This window comes from Passer domesticus, chromosome 7, assembly GCF_036417665.1.
Source record: "Passer domesticus isolate bPasDom1 chromosome 7, bPasDom1.hap1, whole genome shotgun sequence".
NCBI lineage: Eukaryota > Metazoa > Chordata > Aves > Passeriformes > Passeridae > Passer > Passer domesticus.
Genome location: NC_087480.1, coordinates 51,814,282 through 51,834,121, shown reverse-complemented (window position 1 = coordinate 51,834,121; position 19,840 = coordinate 51,814,282). Strand labels below are relative to the sequence as shown.

General features: G+C 40.9%; 1 protein-coding gene across 16 annotated transcripts in view; it reads right to left on the bottom strand.

Annotated features, from left to right (window-relative positions):
• PTPRF (protein tyrosine phosphatase receptor type F) overlaps window positions 1-19,840 on the bottom strand; it is a 375,635-nt gene that overhangs the window by 325,122 nt on the left and 30,673 nt on the right. Inside the window, exon 1 of one of the 16 annotated variants that reach the window (XM_064428626.1) lies at window positions 6,488-6,566. The exons of the other annotated variants lie outside the window; for them this stretch is intronic. The gene's annotated coding sequence lies outside the window, so the exon portion shown is untranslated. Of the gene's footprint in view, window positions 1-6,487; window positions 6,567-19,840 lie in introns of those variants that run through there. 16 annotated transcript variants of the gene reach the window in all.

The following is a 19,840-nucleotide window of genomic DNA, read 5'->3' as shown; positions in this document are numbered from 1 at the left end:
AAGAATGAAAGCTAGGCTTGTAAGAAAACAATCCAAACTCAAGGTACTTCTACAATCAGAAGTCCATTCTCCTCTTCTAAAGAACAATTACACAGATACAATAAGTCACCTCAAAGACAGAGCATGAGGCCTGTAGAGTAAATCTGTATTCTGGTCCCATACAGTGAGTAAATTCAAACAGCCATGTTAGCAAGAGCATATGAAAATGAACTGCTTTCTAGTATCTCTTGTGTTTTGCAGTTTTAATGTCAATAAATTTGGATTCATTCAGAGCCAACAGATCACTCAGACTGATTTAGAACAAGTTTTTCCTCTTGTGTTAAATTAAGTAAATTTGGGAGTTTTCCCCTTCCTGGAAAAACACCCAGAAACCCATGTTTTAGAATTTGAAGTATTAAATAATTCTCCATTACTGGAAGTGCCAAAAGATTTTGAGATGGGAATCAATTAGGCTAATGATCTCCTGCAATGCTCACATTTCAGCTAAGAATTACCCAGCTCTGTTGGCCAGTGTTATCATGGCTCAACAGCCAATCTCGAGCTTCTACTGAACTATTTATTTGGAGAACCTAGACACTAATGGGATGGAATTTAGTATTTTTTTACATATATGTGTATATATATAAAAGGCCCATGTCAAAAAAAGTGAAAACACCAAGTGCAGAGTCTGAGCAGCTCAGCAAGCCCAGGGAGCACAGCCAGACCTACAGCAACACCTCTCCTCTCCTTTCACCAACTCCGTATAATTCCTTACTCTGTAGGATCAGTTATTCCAGCACCCAGGGAAACAGTATCTTAACCAGACCACCACAATTTCCTGACATTTAATCTAGAATAGCCACACCAGAGATTTCTCTGTGCTTAAAAAGTTTGCTTGAATTAGCTTGAAAATTAAGTTCTTCATCCCAAAAGGACAATTTATCCACAAGTGATCAGCAGGATCCCCAAAGTTTATGGATTCAAGGTCATGAAATTCATCGTTTCTCTGAAAAACAGCTGATAAAACACAGAACAGGTCTGCAAGCAAAAATATCCTTCAAATCCCCTCCTCTTCAGCAATGCTCAGCCTGAAAAAAAACAGTTAAGAATAAGATACCAGAAGGGTATAATCCTGCATCTCCCATATCACATGTCTGTGAAGCAGTAGGAGTTGCCCACCCTCTCCCTAGATGACTAACTCTGCAAATATTTCACTGGGATATTTGGAAAGCAAAGTGCATAACAACAGTCTTAAATTTATCCATTTCACAGCATCTGCCGAAAACACAGAATTAATCCACTGGCTGGGAAGCACAACCATCTGGATCACTCCTTCAACCAGTGACCTCCCTGCCTCTGGCTCTGGCAGGCTGCTCCAGACCCTGGGAATGCAGGTGCACGAACAACTGAGATAAACCCAAGCAGCACCGCCACAGAAGAGCACTGCCCCAGCCCCCACTTCTCAGCGCACTGGTCCCTCCTTTAGCCCAGCACCCACAGCACTTGGTTTAACTTCTGCAAAGAGCTAAAACCTCTAACTTTAGCTTCCAGTGAAGCACGGGGAGTGACTCCCCACCACCACACCAAGCACATGCCAACACTGGCACTGAGCAAGAGCAGCAGGGGCTGGCAGCCAGAACTAGACCTCCCCCAGCATCAACAGCTCTTACAGTCCCTTGGCTGTAACGCTGAAAAACAAGATAAAAGCAATGACGTGGGACAGTCAAAGCCTGCAGCACTACTAGAGGGACACTGGGGAAAGGGAGGGGAATGTTTTAATAAACTTTTCAACTTCAGCAAGTCTAAAGCATGCTGTGATAAAATTGGTAACTACAAATTCTTAGGTGAAAAGCTGCTAAAGCCACTGCATCTTTGATCTACTAAGTCCCTTAAAAAATTGCATCAACTGCTAATTACCTCCTGTAAACATGTTTCCTGTGTTCTCTCTGCAAATTGTCTTGCTTCAACTATCAATTTAGCTTTTCCTGTAGCTTTCTTCTCTCCTTTTCTTCTAAATTGATCTCTTTCTCTTACTTAAGTATTTCTAAGCAACAGCAATGTCACCTTTTCACCTTTTCTTCAATGAACAGTTTGAGCTTTAAATCACTCACTAAAATGCTTCCCAAACTTGAATTATTCTTTAAGATTTTACCAAAAACACTCAAAATTGAATGTTTTTAGAAACTTGGACATTAACAGGGGACATGTCTATTCCTACAGCAAACACATCACTACCAAATGCTGACATCATCACCTTAGTATGTTCAGACAATGCTTTTCCCATCTTTAAAACTCAAGGACTTTCTAAGCCTTTTAAGCACAAAATCAGTGACAATTGTCTTAAAAGTCAAATAATCAGATACAGGGAGTAATACTGTTTCAGAGCACCAGTAAATACAACTCAAAGCAGGGTAGAAGTAGCAGAAAAAGAAAAGTGACATGTACAACAACATGAAAAACTCTGGCTTTGATGTCTGAGGGTTAAGTTGCAATTAAGGAACTTAACACCTATGTCTGAGGGTTAAGTTGCAATTAAGCAAAGATCTTCACAAAAAATTTCCAACTCTCCACTTTTACTTTTATCACCCTATCACTCTAATCACAGCCTTTTGCTCCTCCTTATACTCAAAATAAACCACAAGAAAACTCAGAGTAAACATAACATCAGATAAAACATATGAGATTTTTTTGCTGCCTCCACTACAAGTAAACAAGAGAGATGCCATTTATGAAAGTATAAAGGAACCCAAGGATGGTAAAGGAAAAATATAAAATATGCATTTACACATAAATATTTTACATGGGTGAGATAAGGCCTTTATAGTCAAACTGGGGGTGTTTTCAGGCATGATTTATTACATTTCATGCAACCTGCAGAAGGTTTTCTATTTCATATAAATCCCTGAGCTACCATCTTTATGAATGCAAGCAAAACATATCCCTTCATGTCAATTTTATTTGCCTTAAATTCCGGGTTTGGACACTTTCAAATCAAAATCAATGTTATACTTAATACACTCTGCAAAAAACAAACAGATCTTTCTTCATGACTGCTAATAGTAACTTTTATAAACTTTAACATATGAAGTTGGGCTTAATGAAGTCCTAATAATTGATTTTCATAACTGAAGCTGACACTGCTCAAGGATGACTCCGCTTCAGAAGAGACTCCTGCCCATTTGCACAGCAGGGCAGTCAGTACAAGCTTTCTCCATAAATTACACAAAATGGGAATTGCTGTGTTTCCTAAAAGCTCTTTCTCCGAGAGGACCACCACTGCAGCACCAGGCATTATTCCCCCCATCGACAGCGTTCTGGGGGATTTGTAAAAAGCTTCTCTTTAGATCATGGGTCTGCAGTGAATCAGTGACTAAGCAGAACTAAGCCAACCACGCAGGCTTTTCCACCACCCTAAAACCCCTTTCCTCTCCCACTCTTCTTGCCTCACGTCCTTAGGCGGAAGCTGAGCAGCTCAGCCTCCCACCGCCAAGCTCCGCGCACGCTGCCCGCCGGTCACAACGCAACAAGGGTGACAGGCACCTGTCCTGTGCTGGTGGCAGCAAACATCCTCCCAGCAGCAAAGAAAAGCGTGCCCTGCATTGCAAATTTGTACTACGAACGTTTACAAATCTGCCAGAGGAACAGGATACTGGGTCACAAAGCAGGTCACCTGAAAACTCAGCGTTATGCAAAACATGAGCTGTATGCCTTCAAAAGTCATCCAAATTACTTTACTTTTACATAGGAACAATTCTCCCGGGGAGAAAATAAAAAAAATCACCTTGTTAAAACAATGCAGGCTGCTTAAAAAAATTTTAATCTGTTTCAGGTCCACTGAAGTAAGCTACAGTCTTACTTTCAATACAATAGATCTGTGGGCCAGAAGCACTGCAGTGCAGGAAAATCTGTATTTATAGCATCCAAAGGACAAATATCCAACTATAACATACTGAGCATCCCACCTGGAAGTGTCAGTTGTCTCTGACACCTCCCATATTTTAGAAGCTTTGTTTTACAGCACAGGTTGAGCCAAGAAGGGCTCACCAAGCTGCAGCAGCACTGGCAGGCATGTGCTTTGTATCTGCCTGCAGACACAAGGAGTATCTGCAGTTACTGGCCATGTAGGCAGGACTCAGATATTTATACATCTGCATCACGGAAGAGTTTGAGCTGAGATAGGCAAAGTGAAGACAAGAACGCTTGAGTTGTGTCAACACATCCATTCACAGCATGGCAAACACCACCCTGCAAAGCGGAGAGGGCTGCTGTGGCAAGGCGCCCACCGGCACAGTCAGCAGCAGCCATGCACACTCCCTCCAGTGACTCCAGAATGAGCACCCTGGAACTGGCACCAGCACCACCTGACTGCATGGTGTGGGGTTGGTTTGTTTATTTAACAGAGAACAGGTTGCCTGTCTTTTGCTGAAGCCTCCATCATTCACTCCCATGCAGGGGAAGGTTAATGATGATGAATAAGATCCTTTCCAAACTGTGTGCCAGGCACAAAGCAAGAAAACATCAGCAGAGCAGGAAAACACGACTATGCTTAGCAATGGAATCTTCCCAAAAGCTCTTCCCCACACACCCAGATCTGCATCCCTCTGTGGGAGGGCTTTGGTAGAATTACACTGTTTTTCTGAGGACTGCAGGCAGAGAGCACAGAGGCATGCAGGACCTCCTTTGCTCCTCCAGACCCTGCTATAGAATGCAGGGTAGACCTGTGATGGGCATGCTCCTTCCACAGAGCCCAGCTGGCCACTGAACCCAACAGCAACAATACAGAGTCCCCAGGAAGATACACTGGAGAGCCACTTTGAATGACTTCTGACAATGCTGACATACTTCCTTACACATTTTAAAATATGTAAAGCATAAACACTTAATTCAGTCTTATTTGAAATATCCTTTAGTAGTGCTGTTCCACTCCTGCTGAGAAAGCTTCTTGCACTGTATTCAAGACATGATGTATCTCCTTTTATTAATATCACCTGATGTCCATTCAGTGTTTTTGCAATTCATTACGTAAAGATAACTACTAATTTGTCAACAGTACAGATATTTTAAGATATTGACAAGAAAGGCTTCCTTTGCAAGCAAGGACAGTTTATTTCAGCAAGTATCAATACTGTTTCAAGCTCTGCTGTAAAAATCAAAACTGACCCAAAAATGTGCATCCTAACCCAGCTCACTAAATTCCATGGAACATGCTGAAATCCACAGCTGTTTATAGCTGCAGTATTATACATTTGACAGTTTTATTTGTGTAAGAGTTTATGCTTTCATTATGTTCTGTCACTTGCTACATGGAATTTGTGTTTAAGAGGATTCCACTGTATCATATCTAAGAGGTTTACAACAAAATCCAAATAGCTGAACTCATGGATACACCACGTCACTAGATTTAAGGGTTCACAGTAACTCCTTCTACATTAGCCATCATTTTCTGAGTAGATTCATCTACAAACAATACACAATGTTACAGAAAAGTTACCTTCAAACTGATTAAATGAAAAATCAATACACAGTATTATTACACCTGCCTCCCCAGCCTTCTGCCATATATAAAAACTGTAAGAAAACCAGTTTTCGCATATTTATTCTCAGGTCTTAAAAAAGAACACAGAGGCACATTTCCTTCCAAGCCCACCAGTTAATTAAGCGTGCCAGGAGCTGAACAAGCGGCAGAACTACAGTTGCCAGTAAAACCATGTAAACAACTAGTGACTGAGGAGCCAAGAACTAGAGTAAACAAGACTCACAATACAGACAGGATCTCCTGCACACGCTACCATGCATGCTATTTAAATTTTCTAAAAAGGGAGGGGGGCAGAAAATAGGCTAAATATGGAACATGTCAAGTGTAGCACGGCTCACAGGCTATGGCAAACCAAACTACATGGTTGCATCTAGTAAATTTACTCGATGTGGCTAGGGAGTCTTTTCTACCATTGTACACAGATCCTCCTCATGAGGCTTCTCCTACCAATGCAGCAGCTGACAAAAGCCAACATCTTCAGCAGTACATAGAGAGATTATGTCCAGTCACCCTCACTCAGTCATCCCAACTGCAAATATCTCTTCCTTGGGAAAGCGTATTTATGTATGGCCTGTAACTTTTGGGGTTCTTTTTCCCCCAACTGACCTTATCATGCATTCTGCTGCTAAATTAAACAGCTCTCCACTAGAAATTCCCCACTCCTGCAGACACTTGCATGCTGGCAGAAACTTAGTTATTTCTGAGCCTTCTCAGAAATAAGGCACCAAGAGTGAGTCCAGAAGCTCAGGCAAGACAGGCTCTACAGACCTCAATACCATACTGCCCTTCTTTAAAACCCTTTCAGATTTTTAACACATTTTCCAAGAGAAAGTACAAAAACTCCACAGCATTAAAAGCATGCACTCTTTCAGGTAACGCCACCACCTCTTTTCAACTGCATCTGTCTCACAGTGCTCACAGGAGGCAATCAGGGCTGTCAAGGCAAAGATGCAGGCTCAGCTGACAGCTCACCATCTTCCTGCTCCAATGGACTAAGTGCTGTGCCTTGCACCACTCCCCAGGCCGTGATCGTGCTCCACTCTCTGCAAATCCACTTGACAGAAACCTTCTCTTAACTACAGTTGATTTCAGTAATGAGTTATTTCATTCATCTGTGATCTGTGGTGGAAAAGTCAAACCAAGCTTATGTCACAGCTTGTGTTAATTTCCACTAATGAGAATCCCAACAGTTGCAACAAATGGTCCCATCCATAAACTGAGAAATAAAATGTTGGAATTACTTCCATGAAAACAATCTTCAAAGGATTAGAGAAAGTAAGTCTGCAATCCACAAAGTAAAGGCTGTCCTCCAGCAGACAGAAGTTTCACTCAAGAACATGGACACACGTCAGTACCACAAGGGACATCAAAATATTAGAGAAGCAGTGGAAGTTGAAATTTCATTATTCACCTTTGTGACTGCAGAGATGCTTGGAGCAGTATGGAAAACTTTTCTATTTAACTAGGAAAGACCAGTCAATCTCTACCATGAGGGAGATCCTACCATAAAGCATAAAAGAGATGTTGGACATTATGTTCTGGGCTTAACAAGCATGCAATCTCCAGGGATCTCTCTAAGGGAAGGAGAGGTAGCAACTTGTGTCTCCAGGCAGTAAGTCTTTTATTTGACCTTCACCTATGCAGCTCCTCACTGCCTTCAGCCAGGACACACAGCTGACTCACGTTTCCCAGCACATGGCTGCCGTGGAATTCCGTGTCAAAGTCAGAGCCCTGGATCACAGCAAGTTACATGACTGCCATCTCTAAAGAAGTACCCATCTATTTCACCTCTTCACCTTCTCCAATGTCTCACCACACAGAAGGACCAGCTGAACTGGAGCCTACACCAAGAAGCTGCAGCAGGTCACAAAATATGCAGCAGTGCCCGGTCCAGCTGCGAGGCGCAACACTGTGAGGAACAATGATGCTAACGAGAACCTGGACAAACCAAAGTTCACCCACGATTTGCTGCCTGCTCAAGTGTGACCATAAAATGAAACTCTCACACATCAAAAGACTGACCTTATTGTGCACTGTGTTGGACTAAATGAGGTATGAGGACAGGAAAATCTGTTCCACAGAGGTGGGAGATGTAGCCTAAGCATAGACCAAGAAAGTGTTGGTTTCTTACTGCACCTCTGTGCAAGGAGTAAATAGCCTCAGTATGCTAGCTGGCACTCATGATCTTCACTAGTGAACTTTTACCCACTTCAGCTGATGGGAGCTGCATTACAAAACAAAATACTCCTAGAAAAGGTGTGGATCTGTAAAAGTCAGCCACTTCAGTGTTATTAAATATTCATAAGGCAAGATTCAGTGGATGAGACTGTTCACGTACTCCAAATGTGCAATATGTATGGCAATTGGGATTTGGCACACTAAATGCAAGGCTCCAGCAAATTTTTGCACTTTTCCAAATTCCATCCTCAGAAACTGTGTATAAAGTTTAAGACACAGAAACAGCAATAAAGCAAGTAACTGAATTTGCAGAGCAGTATATCTGATCTAACCCTCATGTCAAAGGCACAGGCTTTCCAAAGCATATTCTGTTTAGTCTGAAGCTTCCCCACATTACTTTTATGCCTTTAATTTGCTCTATATTGTTATATTTAAGCAAAGTCAAGATCTGATGATTATGGGAAAAAAGCTCAGAGTGAAGCTTGAAAATTTTTTAAAGAATTTTGTCCTGGTTCACATGTGGGTAGGGATCTCAATGACAAGCTTACCTGCATTACCAATGCTTGATTTAGCTGTCAGAAGCCTGCTGTTTCCTCCTCCTGCATTCTTCTTGCAGCATAATCATCTAAAAAGCCTTTTAAATACTCACCTATTGATCTGCTCCATTCATGTATTTCATTAATGACATACTTGTAAAAATTTTTCACTTTTACAAATAAACAGGCATCTGCCATTTTAAAGCACCAGTACCAAATTTCCTGGAGTATACAGCCTAATTCAGGGGTTTTGCTGAGCCCTTTTAGAGTGCTTTTTCACATTCAAGAATTACAGGTTTCTTGTATCAATCCCAAAACTGGGTCACCTAAAAGCACTTATGAAGCATTTAGCAAGCACTACCAAGCAGAATTACAACCAACCCATGCTGTTTCATGGGTAATTGAAACAGCTAGGTAGCTTAAACATATAACATTTCATCAGACTGTTGTTGAAAAGACATTAATACTCATTTTTCCTTCAGTGGTCATGTCATTTCTTCCCCTTTACTTCATCTTCATAAATCCACTATAGACTAAATGCAGAAGAGTGGATTTAATCAAATAGCCAGTGATGCACAATTAACTTTTCTATGTGTCAATTCTTGATTTAGCGACATGATGCTGTGAGTGGCAGAAGTGAAAAAGAGAGAGAATGTGGAACCGGGTGGGGGGGGAGTTGTTTTGTTTTAAATAAAGACAAAAAATTTCTCACCTCAGCAATAAATACAGCAGCTGAGGCTCCAGTTTCTTAAACTGTTTTCACAACAATTCTTTCTGTAATACAAATCACTACCAAGGTGTTACCCAGACTTGTTTATGGCACTTCTAAATGCTGATACAAATGAATACGAGAAATGATTCAATAACCCCTTTTGTCAAGGTTACGCTGCAGAACAGATAATTTCTTCGTGCTCCTCAACGAAACATTGGCATGAGACATCAGTCCAAGCAGGGAATCTTCTCCTGTTAACACCAAGACTTCTCCAGCTTATCTTCCTCTTCCAAGCACTTCAAATTGGTTTTCAAAAAGATTTTGTTCAAATTTTAGGTGGATTTATAGAGCCTCAGTTTTTAAAAAAAGTGTGTGCAGAGCACACACTTGAAAGATTTAGGAAAGGTGACATTTGCCTCTCACAAAATTCTGTTTCATACAACATCATGGCAGCTACTGCCATCAACAGAAATCTGGGAGTTGTCATGCACCTTTTCTTGACATTTGAGAGTCACCTGGTGGCTGACAATAAAATGCTGATTTATGATCTGTAGACTTATATTTATTGGAGGGCAAAACTCCCCTTAGGCAGACATTGAGACAGCACAGCATACTTGTAATCTTCTGTAGTCTCCTGAGAAAGCATATTCTAGAAGTTGCAAAGGCAAATCTGTGTAGGCTTGGCACTCTCATATGCAATTTTCATTTAAACTAAGATTATAAAAGATAATAAAAAGCCATTTTAAAAACTTGGTGTTTTCCCTAACAAAATGGATGCCACTTTATTACAGAAACTACACTTTTTCTGTGGTTTTAAGAAGAAAATGAAGAACAAATGCCTGCTGAGTTTCCCATCACTTCAGTGCCCTTCTAAGAAAACTGAGTTATTGATAAAACAGATGTGCTGATTTTGGCTTGCATAGACTTTATTTTCTTCACAGTAGCTAGGACTGGCAGTGTTTTGGATTTGTGCCATCTTGACAATTTGGGGTGTTTCAGTTATTTCTGAGAAGGGCAATGACCAGTGTCATCACCTTGTCTGCTTCTGACATCACCCCACCAGTGAGGGGGCTGGGGATGCACAAAGAGTTGGGAGGGGACACAGCCACTGACCCCACTGACCACTGGGATATTCCATGCTCAGCCTATAAAGCTGAGGGAAGAAGGAAAGCAGGGTGTTTGGACTGACAATGTCTGTCTTCACAAGTCACAGTTATGCATGACACAGCCCTGCTGAACACCAGCCTGCCCACAGGAAGGGGTGAAGGAATTCTCTGTTCTGTTTGCATGTACAGCTTCTGCATCACCTATTAAACCCTCTTTATCTCAACCCATGAATTTTCTCACTTTAACTCTTCCAGTTCTCCTCCTATCCCTCCACAAGGAAGTGAGCAAGCAGTTCTGTGGGGCTGAGCTGCCAGCTGGAGTTAAAGCACAACAGCAGAACTGACAGCAGGATTTGCACCACTGGAAAATTTTACTGTGCTTCTGAGCAAAGAAATGTCTTCTCACTGTAATAAAAAGCTTTCAGGTGTGAATGTTTAAAAGGATGCTGTGAAACAAGTTGTATAATTGGTAAGTATTTTCAGGAAAAAAAGTCCACCTCAAAATATTAAATTCTGTCTCTGGAAACTGAATATACAATCTAAGTGAAATTCTCCATGGTAGTGATTTTGCAATTTCATAATAAGGATCATTTAAATCTATAGAAATATCCTTTTCTTCTGAAAGAAGAAGTCTGCTACATGTAAAAATTATTGACTCGATGCAACCTACCTAAATTACACAATTAAAGTCAAATGCCTCTTAAACAGAGCTAAAATAATGTGAATGGCCTTTTTTCAACTTTAAACCAACTTAAATGGGTAAAGCTCAGTTGAATTCTTCAGAACTGCAGTTTCTTAGGTCAGTGCTGTGACCAGATTGAGTTCTGCTTTCCATGCCATGTCAGAACTTGTTCCTACACCCCACAAGCCCTTTACTCCATACACTGATACACCCCCTGGACTGCACATCTCATCCACATAACAAACTGAATTGCCCTGGGATCTAGTAGATCCTTTCACCATTTCCTCTCCAACCTCTCAGAAACCTCAGTGGACACCAGGAATGAAGATACCTCTCTCCCTATTACTTCTGTCCCCCAGACCTTCAGCTTCAGGTGGACTCAGGAAGGAGTCCATAGCAGAAGGTGACCTGAGCTGAACGCAGGCGGGAGGGCACATGATGTGGACAGACAAGAGAGGAAGATGAGAGGGATAACAGCAAGAAAGAACTGAAAGATGTAGTGAGAGCCACTAAAAAAAAGTTCAATATTGAAGAATCTCATTACCACTGAGCTGCTCAACAAACAACTGAGAACCACACTGACCCAAGTGGAACATGATTTATTATCACCTGATACTATGACAGTAAACACTAGGAGAGAGCATGTTACCTACATTACAAGTTCACTAAAAAACTTTAAAATGCAGCTGTAGACCAGAAAGAACAATGCTTCTTCTTGATCAAAAAGTCAGTACAGGTGACTTGGTTGCAATACCCAAGTAGGAAAAGGTTGAAGTCCACCACATACAGGAGAGAACATCAAGTAAAACCATAACTAGATGCTGAAGCTAGTTCAGATGACAACAGAAAAAAACAAGTTTTGCCTTTCTAATGCTCTCAGTAGTAGATTAACTAACTGAACAGGATTTTCTTCCTCTCAACAACTTCTGCTACATATCCTTTAGGAAATTTTGCATCAATAAAATCAGCATTAACACCCCAGAGCAGATGAAATATATTGGTTTGCAATAGACAGAACAATCAGATAAGGCATCTAACACCACCATCCCACCTTAAAGCCCAAGGTTGAAGGATAAGAATCTACTAATACTATTAGTTACTCTTTGTTCACCATGAACTGTGAATGGCTCCGATTCAACCCTGATGACAACCTGCACAGGATTTAGTGTATTTACTTGTAGAAGAACTACAGTTTTTCCTCTAAACTTAGTTTCCCTGCAAATCAAGAATTACAAAGCATTATTCCTTTTATTGCATGCAAAAGATATTTAAAACAGAAAAAAAATTCAAAGGCAGACAAGAAAAAAAGACACATTCTGGAATTACAATAGCCCAGCTTTTTTTTCCAGATATGTTTCCTGTCCTAAATGCATTTCTAGGCACAATTTCTTTCACAAAATCATACTACAGTTAGTAAAACACGTGAAACTTGTGCTTAAGTTCTTAGTGCTTTAACTGAACATTTGAATTTTCAACCCTGATGTTCTGTTAACATATCTGGTTTATAAAATTTGCAGTGTGGCATTATATCCTCTGGGGAAGAAGAAAAGCAAAGCACCAAGATACAATTCTCTAAACTAACTAGGAGTCTGAAATCAATAATAAATCCGTTACTTGACAAAGATGATTAAATGATGCTCTGCAAATTAGGAGTAGCATTCCTGTTCCAAATACAATCTGGTGGTAGTGGCATGATATGACAACACTGACGGATGTCAAATGCTCTTTGTTAAAAAAACATGCATTTCACAGCTTAAGCTACACACAGGATGAAGTATTTTATCTTAAACCTGATGGTGATCTGTCCTTATGTGAGGAAGAGAAAAAAAGTGTTTCCATTCTTTACCATTCTGTTCTCTCTTAGGATTTAGTCAAGTTTCACAAGATCTCCCTTGTCTCCAGGTTCTCCTGCAGAAGATCTGGGAAGACAGTTGGTCAACCTTGCTGCATTTCTCTAGAATTTTCTTTCCCTCCATGGAGGGACTAAAAACTAACCATCATTCAGAGCACAAGACTCACCACAAACTAAGACAAAAATGCAATTATGCCTTTGTTTTCTTTTCATCTCATAGTAATTAATAAAATTGTTTTCTTTTTTGAGACACTGCTGACCACACTGTGCAAAGACACTGAATACTTATCACTTTCATCATAGAAAACCGAGTCTGGCAAAACAGAGAAGAATCCACTTGAGCAAGTATTTTAAAAGGAATCCTTGATTAATACAGTTTTGCTGTCAATAGATACAATCTTGGTAAGATAATTATGTCTAAATTACACTTAAAAGGTAGCTTAAATTCTACTGGACAAGAGTTCTTGGCAGACTGAATAGAGAGCAATGCAAAACCATATTTGAAGGTAGTTGGTGCTACTAAATATCAGACATAAAAGCGGAATGCTGTGAGGTAAATGCTTTGAGGCAGTGTAATGAGCAGTCTACTCCTTGCTGGGCTTTGAGGATGAAGCAGTGCTAAATGCTGCCTAGGCAAGGGCTGTCTCCTTGATGAACAGAGGTAAATTTCTGCCCAAACTAGTAACACCAGATGCAGAACACAGGATGAAAAGAAAGCTCCGTCCATATTTTGAAAATTTATTTTGAAAAAAGTTAGTGCTGACTCCTTGCTACACACCTTCAAATTTCTACAGAGTGAAGTCTGAGTGCGTTGATCTTTTTTCCACAGTACAACTCTCAGTTTTCCTACACTTAGGAAAAAAAAAATGAAGTCTTGCTTACAAATGTATTTCATCTTTTTCCACACGTGAATGGTTTTGGAAAGAAAAGTCCAAGGAGACTAAAGTATCCTCCAGCACAGAGCTCAGTGAAGCAGCTGCGACGCTATTACTCACTGTCCTGCCTATGGTGAAAACAATGCCACAGCTATGCCTCAGTGGGCAACAAAGCAGTTCATTCTTCAGGGGTTATTCAATTCTTTGTCCCTTGGCTGAGTCTGCAAACTCAGAAAGCAGGAGACGAGTTAATGTTCACCAGGACAGCTGAGATGTAACATCCATAGGTGTCCTGTTTAAAAATTCAACCAAGTGCTACTTAGATTTGTCTCTCAATCCACTTCATGGTCATTTAAAGAGAGAAAGCAGAAGAGTGGAGTAGGAGCTAAGCAAGGACCGTTTCTCCAAGTGCCAGAACTTTCTCAGTCACAGATCACTCCACAGATCTAAGGATTTTTCTTCCCTAGTCATCCTGTAGTCATAAACAGATCTTTCTTCATTAAAAAAATATGCCAGGTTCAGACGTTTTGCTGCTCCAATTCAAAACCCTTACCCAAGTAACATTCTGAGCTCCTAATCTCTTCTCGCCTCACTGCTTTTCCAGTTATTGTCCACCCCTCACTGCATTTCTCAGAAACTGTAGACTTTTCGTTTAATATCTCACTTACAATGACAATTGAAGAGATAATTTATTTCTATTCCCTATTTATAAGCTGCCCAGGAGCAAGGTCAAAGCAACTCTCCAGACATCTGCTCACACTGAATGCAGTAAAAACACAGCAGCTACACTGCCTGAGAAACCACAGAACTGGTCTTCTAAAGTTCCCTTGCTCCCATCACTCCATACCCAGAAGAACAGAAGAGGTCGCAAAACAGATCTCCTTACTTACACAGCAACAGATTTCATATGATTTACTGCAAAACACACCCTGAAGTTTAGAAGGGAGATAGAAAAAAGCCAAGACAGCAAACATGAGATAGACAGCTCTTTGACATCCCCTTCTCACGGGGAGAAGCAGAGAGAAGTTGCCACTTCCCCATGGAGATTTACCAAACCACTTAAACCTGTGGCTCAGAAATCATCATTGAGGCATCCAGGGGATGAATGAAAATTAGTTATTGTGCCACCTAAAAGCCACAACTGATGACCAAGCTCAATTCTTCCCTAAGCTATGAAGAGGCAATAGGGGATTAATTACTGTTACACGAGAGGATAAAAACAAGTCACTGTAGGGTCCATCCTGTGCTCACCACAGATGTAAGAGCCATGCTGGAGCAGTCTTCTCATCCCCCTACATCCTACAGGTAGCCTTGCACAATCCCTCCTTGTCAGCTATGCTATCTTTCAGAGACTAAAACACAACCCAGCACACAGTTCTTCTCATTTCTTGTCCTCTTCTCAAGCTTTTGGGAGATCAGTGGAGGAGAGGTTGGATTGCTCAAGTAGCTACATCTAAGAAGGCATTTGCTATGATACGGGTGAGTTCCCATCCTGTCTGTAATCAGGATAGGATGGGAGAAGTAAGGAAGGTGGTTCTCAATTTCACCCTTCCAGGCAGCTGAATGAGAGGAAAGTGCTACTCTCAGCTGAACAGAAACTGACATTTACCCATGATGACCAAAGGTGCTTGGGCTTTTAGTACCAGAAAAATGCCTTAACTACCAGATGACACAGCAGCATGACCAGATTATTTTCAGATTCTAGATACTCAATTCTCTTATTTTTCCTCAGTCAGACACACAGGGTTATTGCTTCTCCCATGTGTCCCCTACTTTCAGTAAGCAAAGACTGCAGAAGAGCAAAAAATACTGTGTTGAAGATGATGATATAAAAAGGCTAAGCTCACTGCTAATCACCAGTTAAGAAAAACTGAGATACGAGTGCCTAGACTTGTCATTTCTCTTTGCTGTCTACTTACTAGGTATGCTCTAATTTATCAGCAGTCTGTTTAGACTGTCTTGTGCACACCAGTCTTCATCTAATAAGTAGCCATCGAAGCCACATTCTGCCAACTTTCACAATTTGCTTATGTCGCCCACTCTTCTTGCATAGGCAGCTGCTAAATCCTCAGCGTCAACTCAGCTGAAAATTACAAGTTCCTTCTGGATAGCACTGCAGGTCACTTAGAATTATTCTTTGACTGTAAGAGCAGTCTTATAAAGGAGGAATTGAAAATAATTCGATGTTTTGTCATTCAAGTTTATTCTCACATTTCTGTGGTAACCCTTCTCGAATTTACTTAAAATATACAGTAATTTTTAACTACAGGTTTGGACAACAAAAAAGCAGGATGAATCATTCTGGGTATTTAAAGCCTACAATCAGACAGCTTGAGTCTCCCTTGTATTTTGCCACAGTTCTCAAGCCAAAGTTTTATTTCCTACTTATCAGCAGGAACACTTTCACAGGGAGCATAAATTCATTTGAATGTGCAAAACACTTGAAGACTCAGGAATTTTTCATATACTACAAAGCTTTAAAGGTCCATGTTCTTCCCTCCACATTGAGTTGTGCTTTCTTTGTAACTGCATACTGAGAATTAGAGGGCATTAGAGCTAAACTGGGAAGATAGCACATGTGTATAAATATATCATGCAAAAATAAAACTGGGCAGATGCATAGAAAACACCCCGCAGCATATATTATCCTTGTTTTCCTCATCACTGCATGGGCAACACATGTCTACTGGTACAGTACTTCAGAAGCCAGGACTGCTCTGAGGGATAAACACAGGCCATAATGTTGGAGAGACGATGCTGTGGGCAAGCGAGTTCTTTCAGTGTAGTTGCTCTCCAGTAAGCCACCAGCAATCGTACATTGGAGCAATGCAGAAAGTAGCTTTTAATTTGTACTGCCTATAACTCACAAGATGACACAGTTACAAAATCCTCAGTTTGTATAAACAGCCTTAGATCAAGCAAAGCTTGCTGGAGAGTTGTCTCAGGTTGGATAAATCCATTATAGCAATCCATGTTTCCTGCTGTTTGTTGTTTTCTTTTTTTTTCAGCATAGCTTTGAAAAATATTACAGTAGCAGCAACTTACACACACGTGTAACACTCCAGATTTCTGTTAACACTCAAACTGTTGCTTTATTATGCTCTACAAAATTAGTTTCTTGAAGAATTCAAGACCTTACTTACTGTATGTAGACACAGAAACAACAGCAACCAGGTAACAGCTAGATAAGAGCAGAATTCCAGCGATGTCATCCAGTGGCCCAGTCTATAGCTATGTATCTTGCAAAAGCCAAGTCCACAACTCCCACAGCCCATCAGGACAATTCATGTTGATCTGACACACTGTCGTGTCAACTAGACAGCAACAATGAACAGCCTCCATTGATTCCAATGATGTAACATTGAACTGCACATCTCCACTTTGTGAGTTCTACATCAAAATCCATCGCAAATATGAAATTCTAAATGCAAACATTAATGATCCATCCCAAAGGAATCCCAAAGTGCTGCTCCTGAACTTTACGACCATATTAGTGGATTTCCCTTGACTCTTCCCCTACTGAAGAGCCACAACTTCACTTGTCTAATGCAGCCAGCACAGAACAGCTGGTGATAACCCCCTCTGAATGCAGTATTTAACACCTGCCTGCTGGGTGACAGGTCCTACAATGCAAGAAGATTTGCACACCCATGATGTGTATATCTGCACCTTTCACACGTGCATGGAAAGTTATGTTAAGGGCCTCTGGGGGATATATCTATCTTCCTATAGTGGCAATAGACCCATGCCTGGGCACACAGGCTGTCATATGGATGATCCACCTCCTGGGCAGCCTGACATCCTCAGGTAAGGATGCTGAATTCTCAACAGCAGTATCACATGAACTTTTTCAAGCCCTGCTGCTTTCACTCCAGCAAATACATGCCTGAAAGATATTTAAGAGTCTCTTGAGAGAGCTAAGGGCATAGAAAAACCAAGTCTGGGATAAGTCATGAAGTAGGAAGTAAGAACCAAAATTATACAAAGCATCAACCAAACAGCAGGTATCTGAATCTGCAAGGCTAAGATCAGCACAAATTAACAGAGCACCTATAGACAGAAATACTGAAGCCTTTTCCCTCAACTTCAACACAAAATAATTCTTACCTGGAGTTACTTATCACCCTGACACAGACTGACTCATGGCCCCAAGGAGTCTCCAGAGGTACTACAGAACAAAGACAGATGTAAAGAGCAATGGAGAAGAATAGGATCAATTTTCTCTCTCTTCAACTTCTTGAACATTAACAAGTACAAGTCAGCTAAGCCTGCTTGCTATTCAGTTCAGCAGTCATTATCTGATTCTCTGTTATCGGTCACTACACTACACCTACATTTCTTGCCACATTCAAGGTATCTTCTAAAATCTCATCTTCCAGCAACTGTAACACATGTGATGTACCCTGTTGGCTGATCAAGGCTTTCCTCTGGAAGAGTCAAACACAGGATGAAAGACAAGAAGAGACTTCTTTCACTAAACTTGGCAGATGAAGACAGCAAAAATCATCCTCTGAAGTTCAATATGCTATGACCTTACTGTTTTCTAAACCACTGCCAACAAAGTACCTGTAGAAACAAAGACACTCATGTAAAGTTTAAAAAAAAAAAAAAAACCAGGAGTCATGACTTTAACCTTTTCCATCCAGACTGCCCTCCTCTATCACTCTGTATAGGTTTCTTCACTTCTGTGTCACAAGACCCCAGAGTCCAGGATGCTTTATGCTTTGTTGGTCATGCATTCCCCTGATTATCTCCTATTGGCCAAACACAAACTGGAGAACCTGCACTGTGAAAAACAGTGTCACCAGAGCATCTGCAGTATCTCAGCTCTCCAAAATTACTTCTTTACATTAGTGTCCTGTGTACCCGAGACCTTCTGTGAATACAGAGTTACACTATGAGCTGCCTAACCATCTGGACTTCCAGCTTCTCCTGGTATCAAACTGGCTTCTCCACACTCCTTAAAATGTAATGTCAGCATGAAAAAAATATTACATAGGACAAGCTGTACTCTATTATGATGGAAACTTTTGCTTTCAATTGTGCTACCACAGTGAAAACATGCAATTAGTAACACATCCTGTAGATACCGTTAAGACGTGTGGTAGTGAAAAGAAAATTCAATATGAGAGAGTAGCCCACAGCAACAAAGATTGCAGGAAAAACATTATACCTCCACCTCAGCAGCCTGTAAGGTCACTGGACAGGCTTTTGCCATAAGAAGTGTGGTGGAAAAACCTGGGCCTACTGCTCCAGCGGACACTCTATTGCACTGTGAGAGTTGGTTTTACCAGCTCTGCTCTGCAAGCATGCTGATTATCCCACATGAAGGACAGTTTCCACTGGGATATACCAGAAAGCCCCACCAACACAGACAAGTCTTAACCCTGCTTCAGCCTCAAAACTGGAATGGAAACCCAGGAAACTAACTTGACTGAGGAGCAGAGGGAGCTTATTCCTTATATAAAAAAGGTTTCCTGTAACCCATGTGAAATCCTCAGCTGTATATAGCAATTACACGAAAAACAACGTTGAAAGCTCTCAAAATGTAATTGTCATTCCACACTAAACCTCCTAGATTTTCCAGAGACACCAGCATCACACCAAGCACTGCCCAGGAGACACGGTTCCTTCCAAGCAGAACACGTGCAAAGCAAAAGCCATTTCCATTCGCACGTAAGCTGCCACTGATCCCAGTGCATGGACATCATTGGAAATATTTTTGCAGGATTTTGTGAAAACAAAACACTATGTAGTATTTCCTAGCTGTAATCTTTTACATTATACAAGGGGTCCTCAAACTGGCATTTTCTCCTGTATTGTAAGGGTTCTGTCAGGAGCTGCTTAAGTGATCAAACAAGCACTAAAGACTACGAGCAAACAGACCACAGCATGAACAAGCAATGCCCACTTCAGAACACAGAAGCAAGGCACTCACTTATCCCTAATGAATTATGAATTGCTTTACACTTACAGAATGTTTCCTGAAAATTTTTTACATTAAAATGCAATATATCAGTTTTATTCTTCTCATTATATAGACAGTCAGAGACTGAAGTAAAACATTTCAGGTCAATCAGTTCCTGGGGCAATCGACACTTAGAAAATTTAGGGCCATGTCCAACCCATGGTAACTGACATTCAATGCTGCTCTTCACGTAGCTCATGAGATGGGCAGAGGGGCTATTTTTGCCTGGCACAAGCACCATGTTGCCACATTGTAATCCTAAATGCCAAAGAAGCCAAATCTGCAAGAGGCAGCAAGCCAGCAGGACCCATGCTTGTTTCAATTCTTGCTTTGCTCTAGGAAACATCATACACTTGACCAGAAGAATGGTGTGAGGGATCCTGTGGAGTCACTCATCTTGCTTTTTTCCCAGTCCC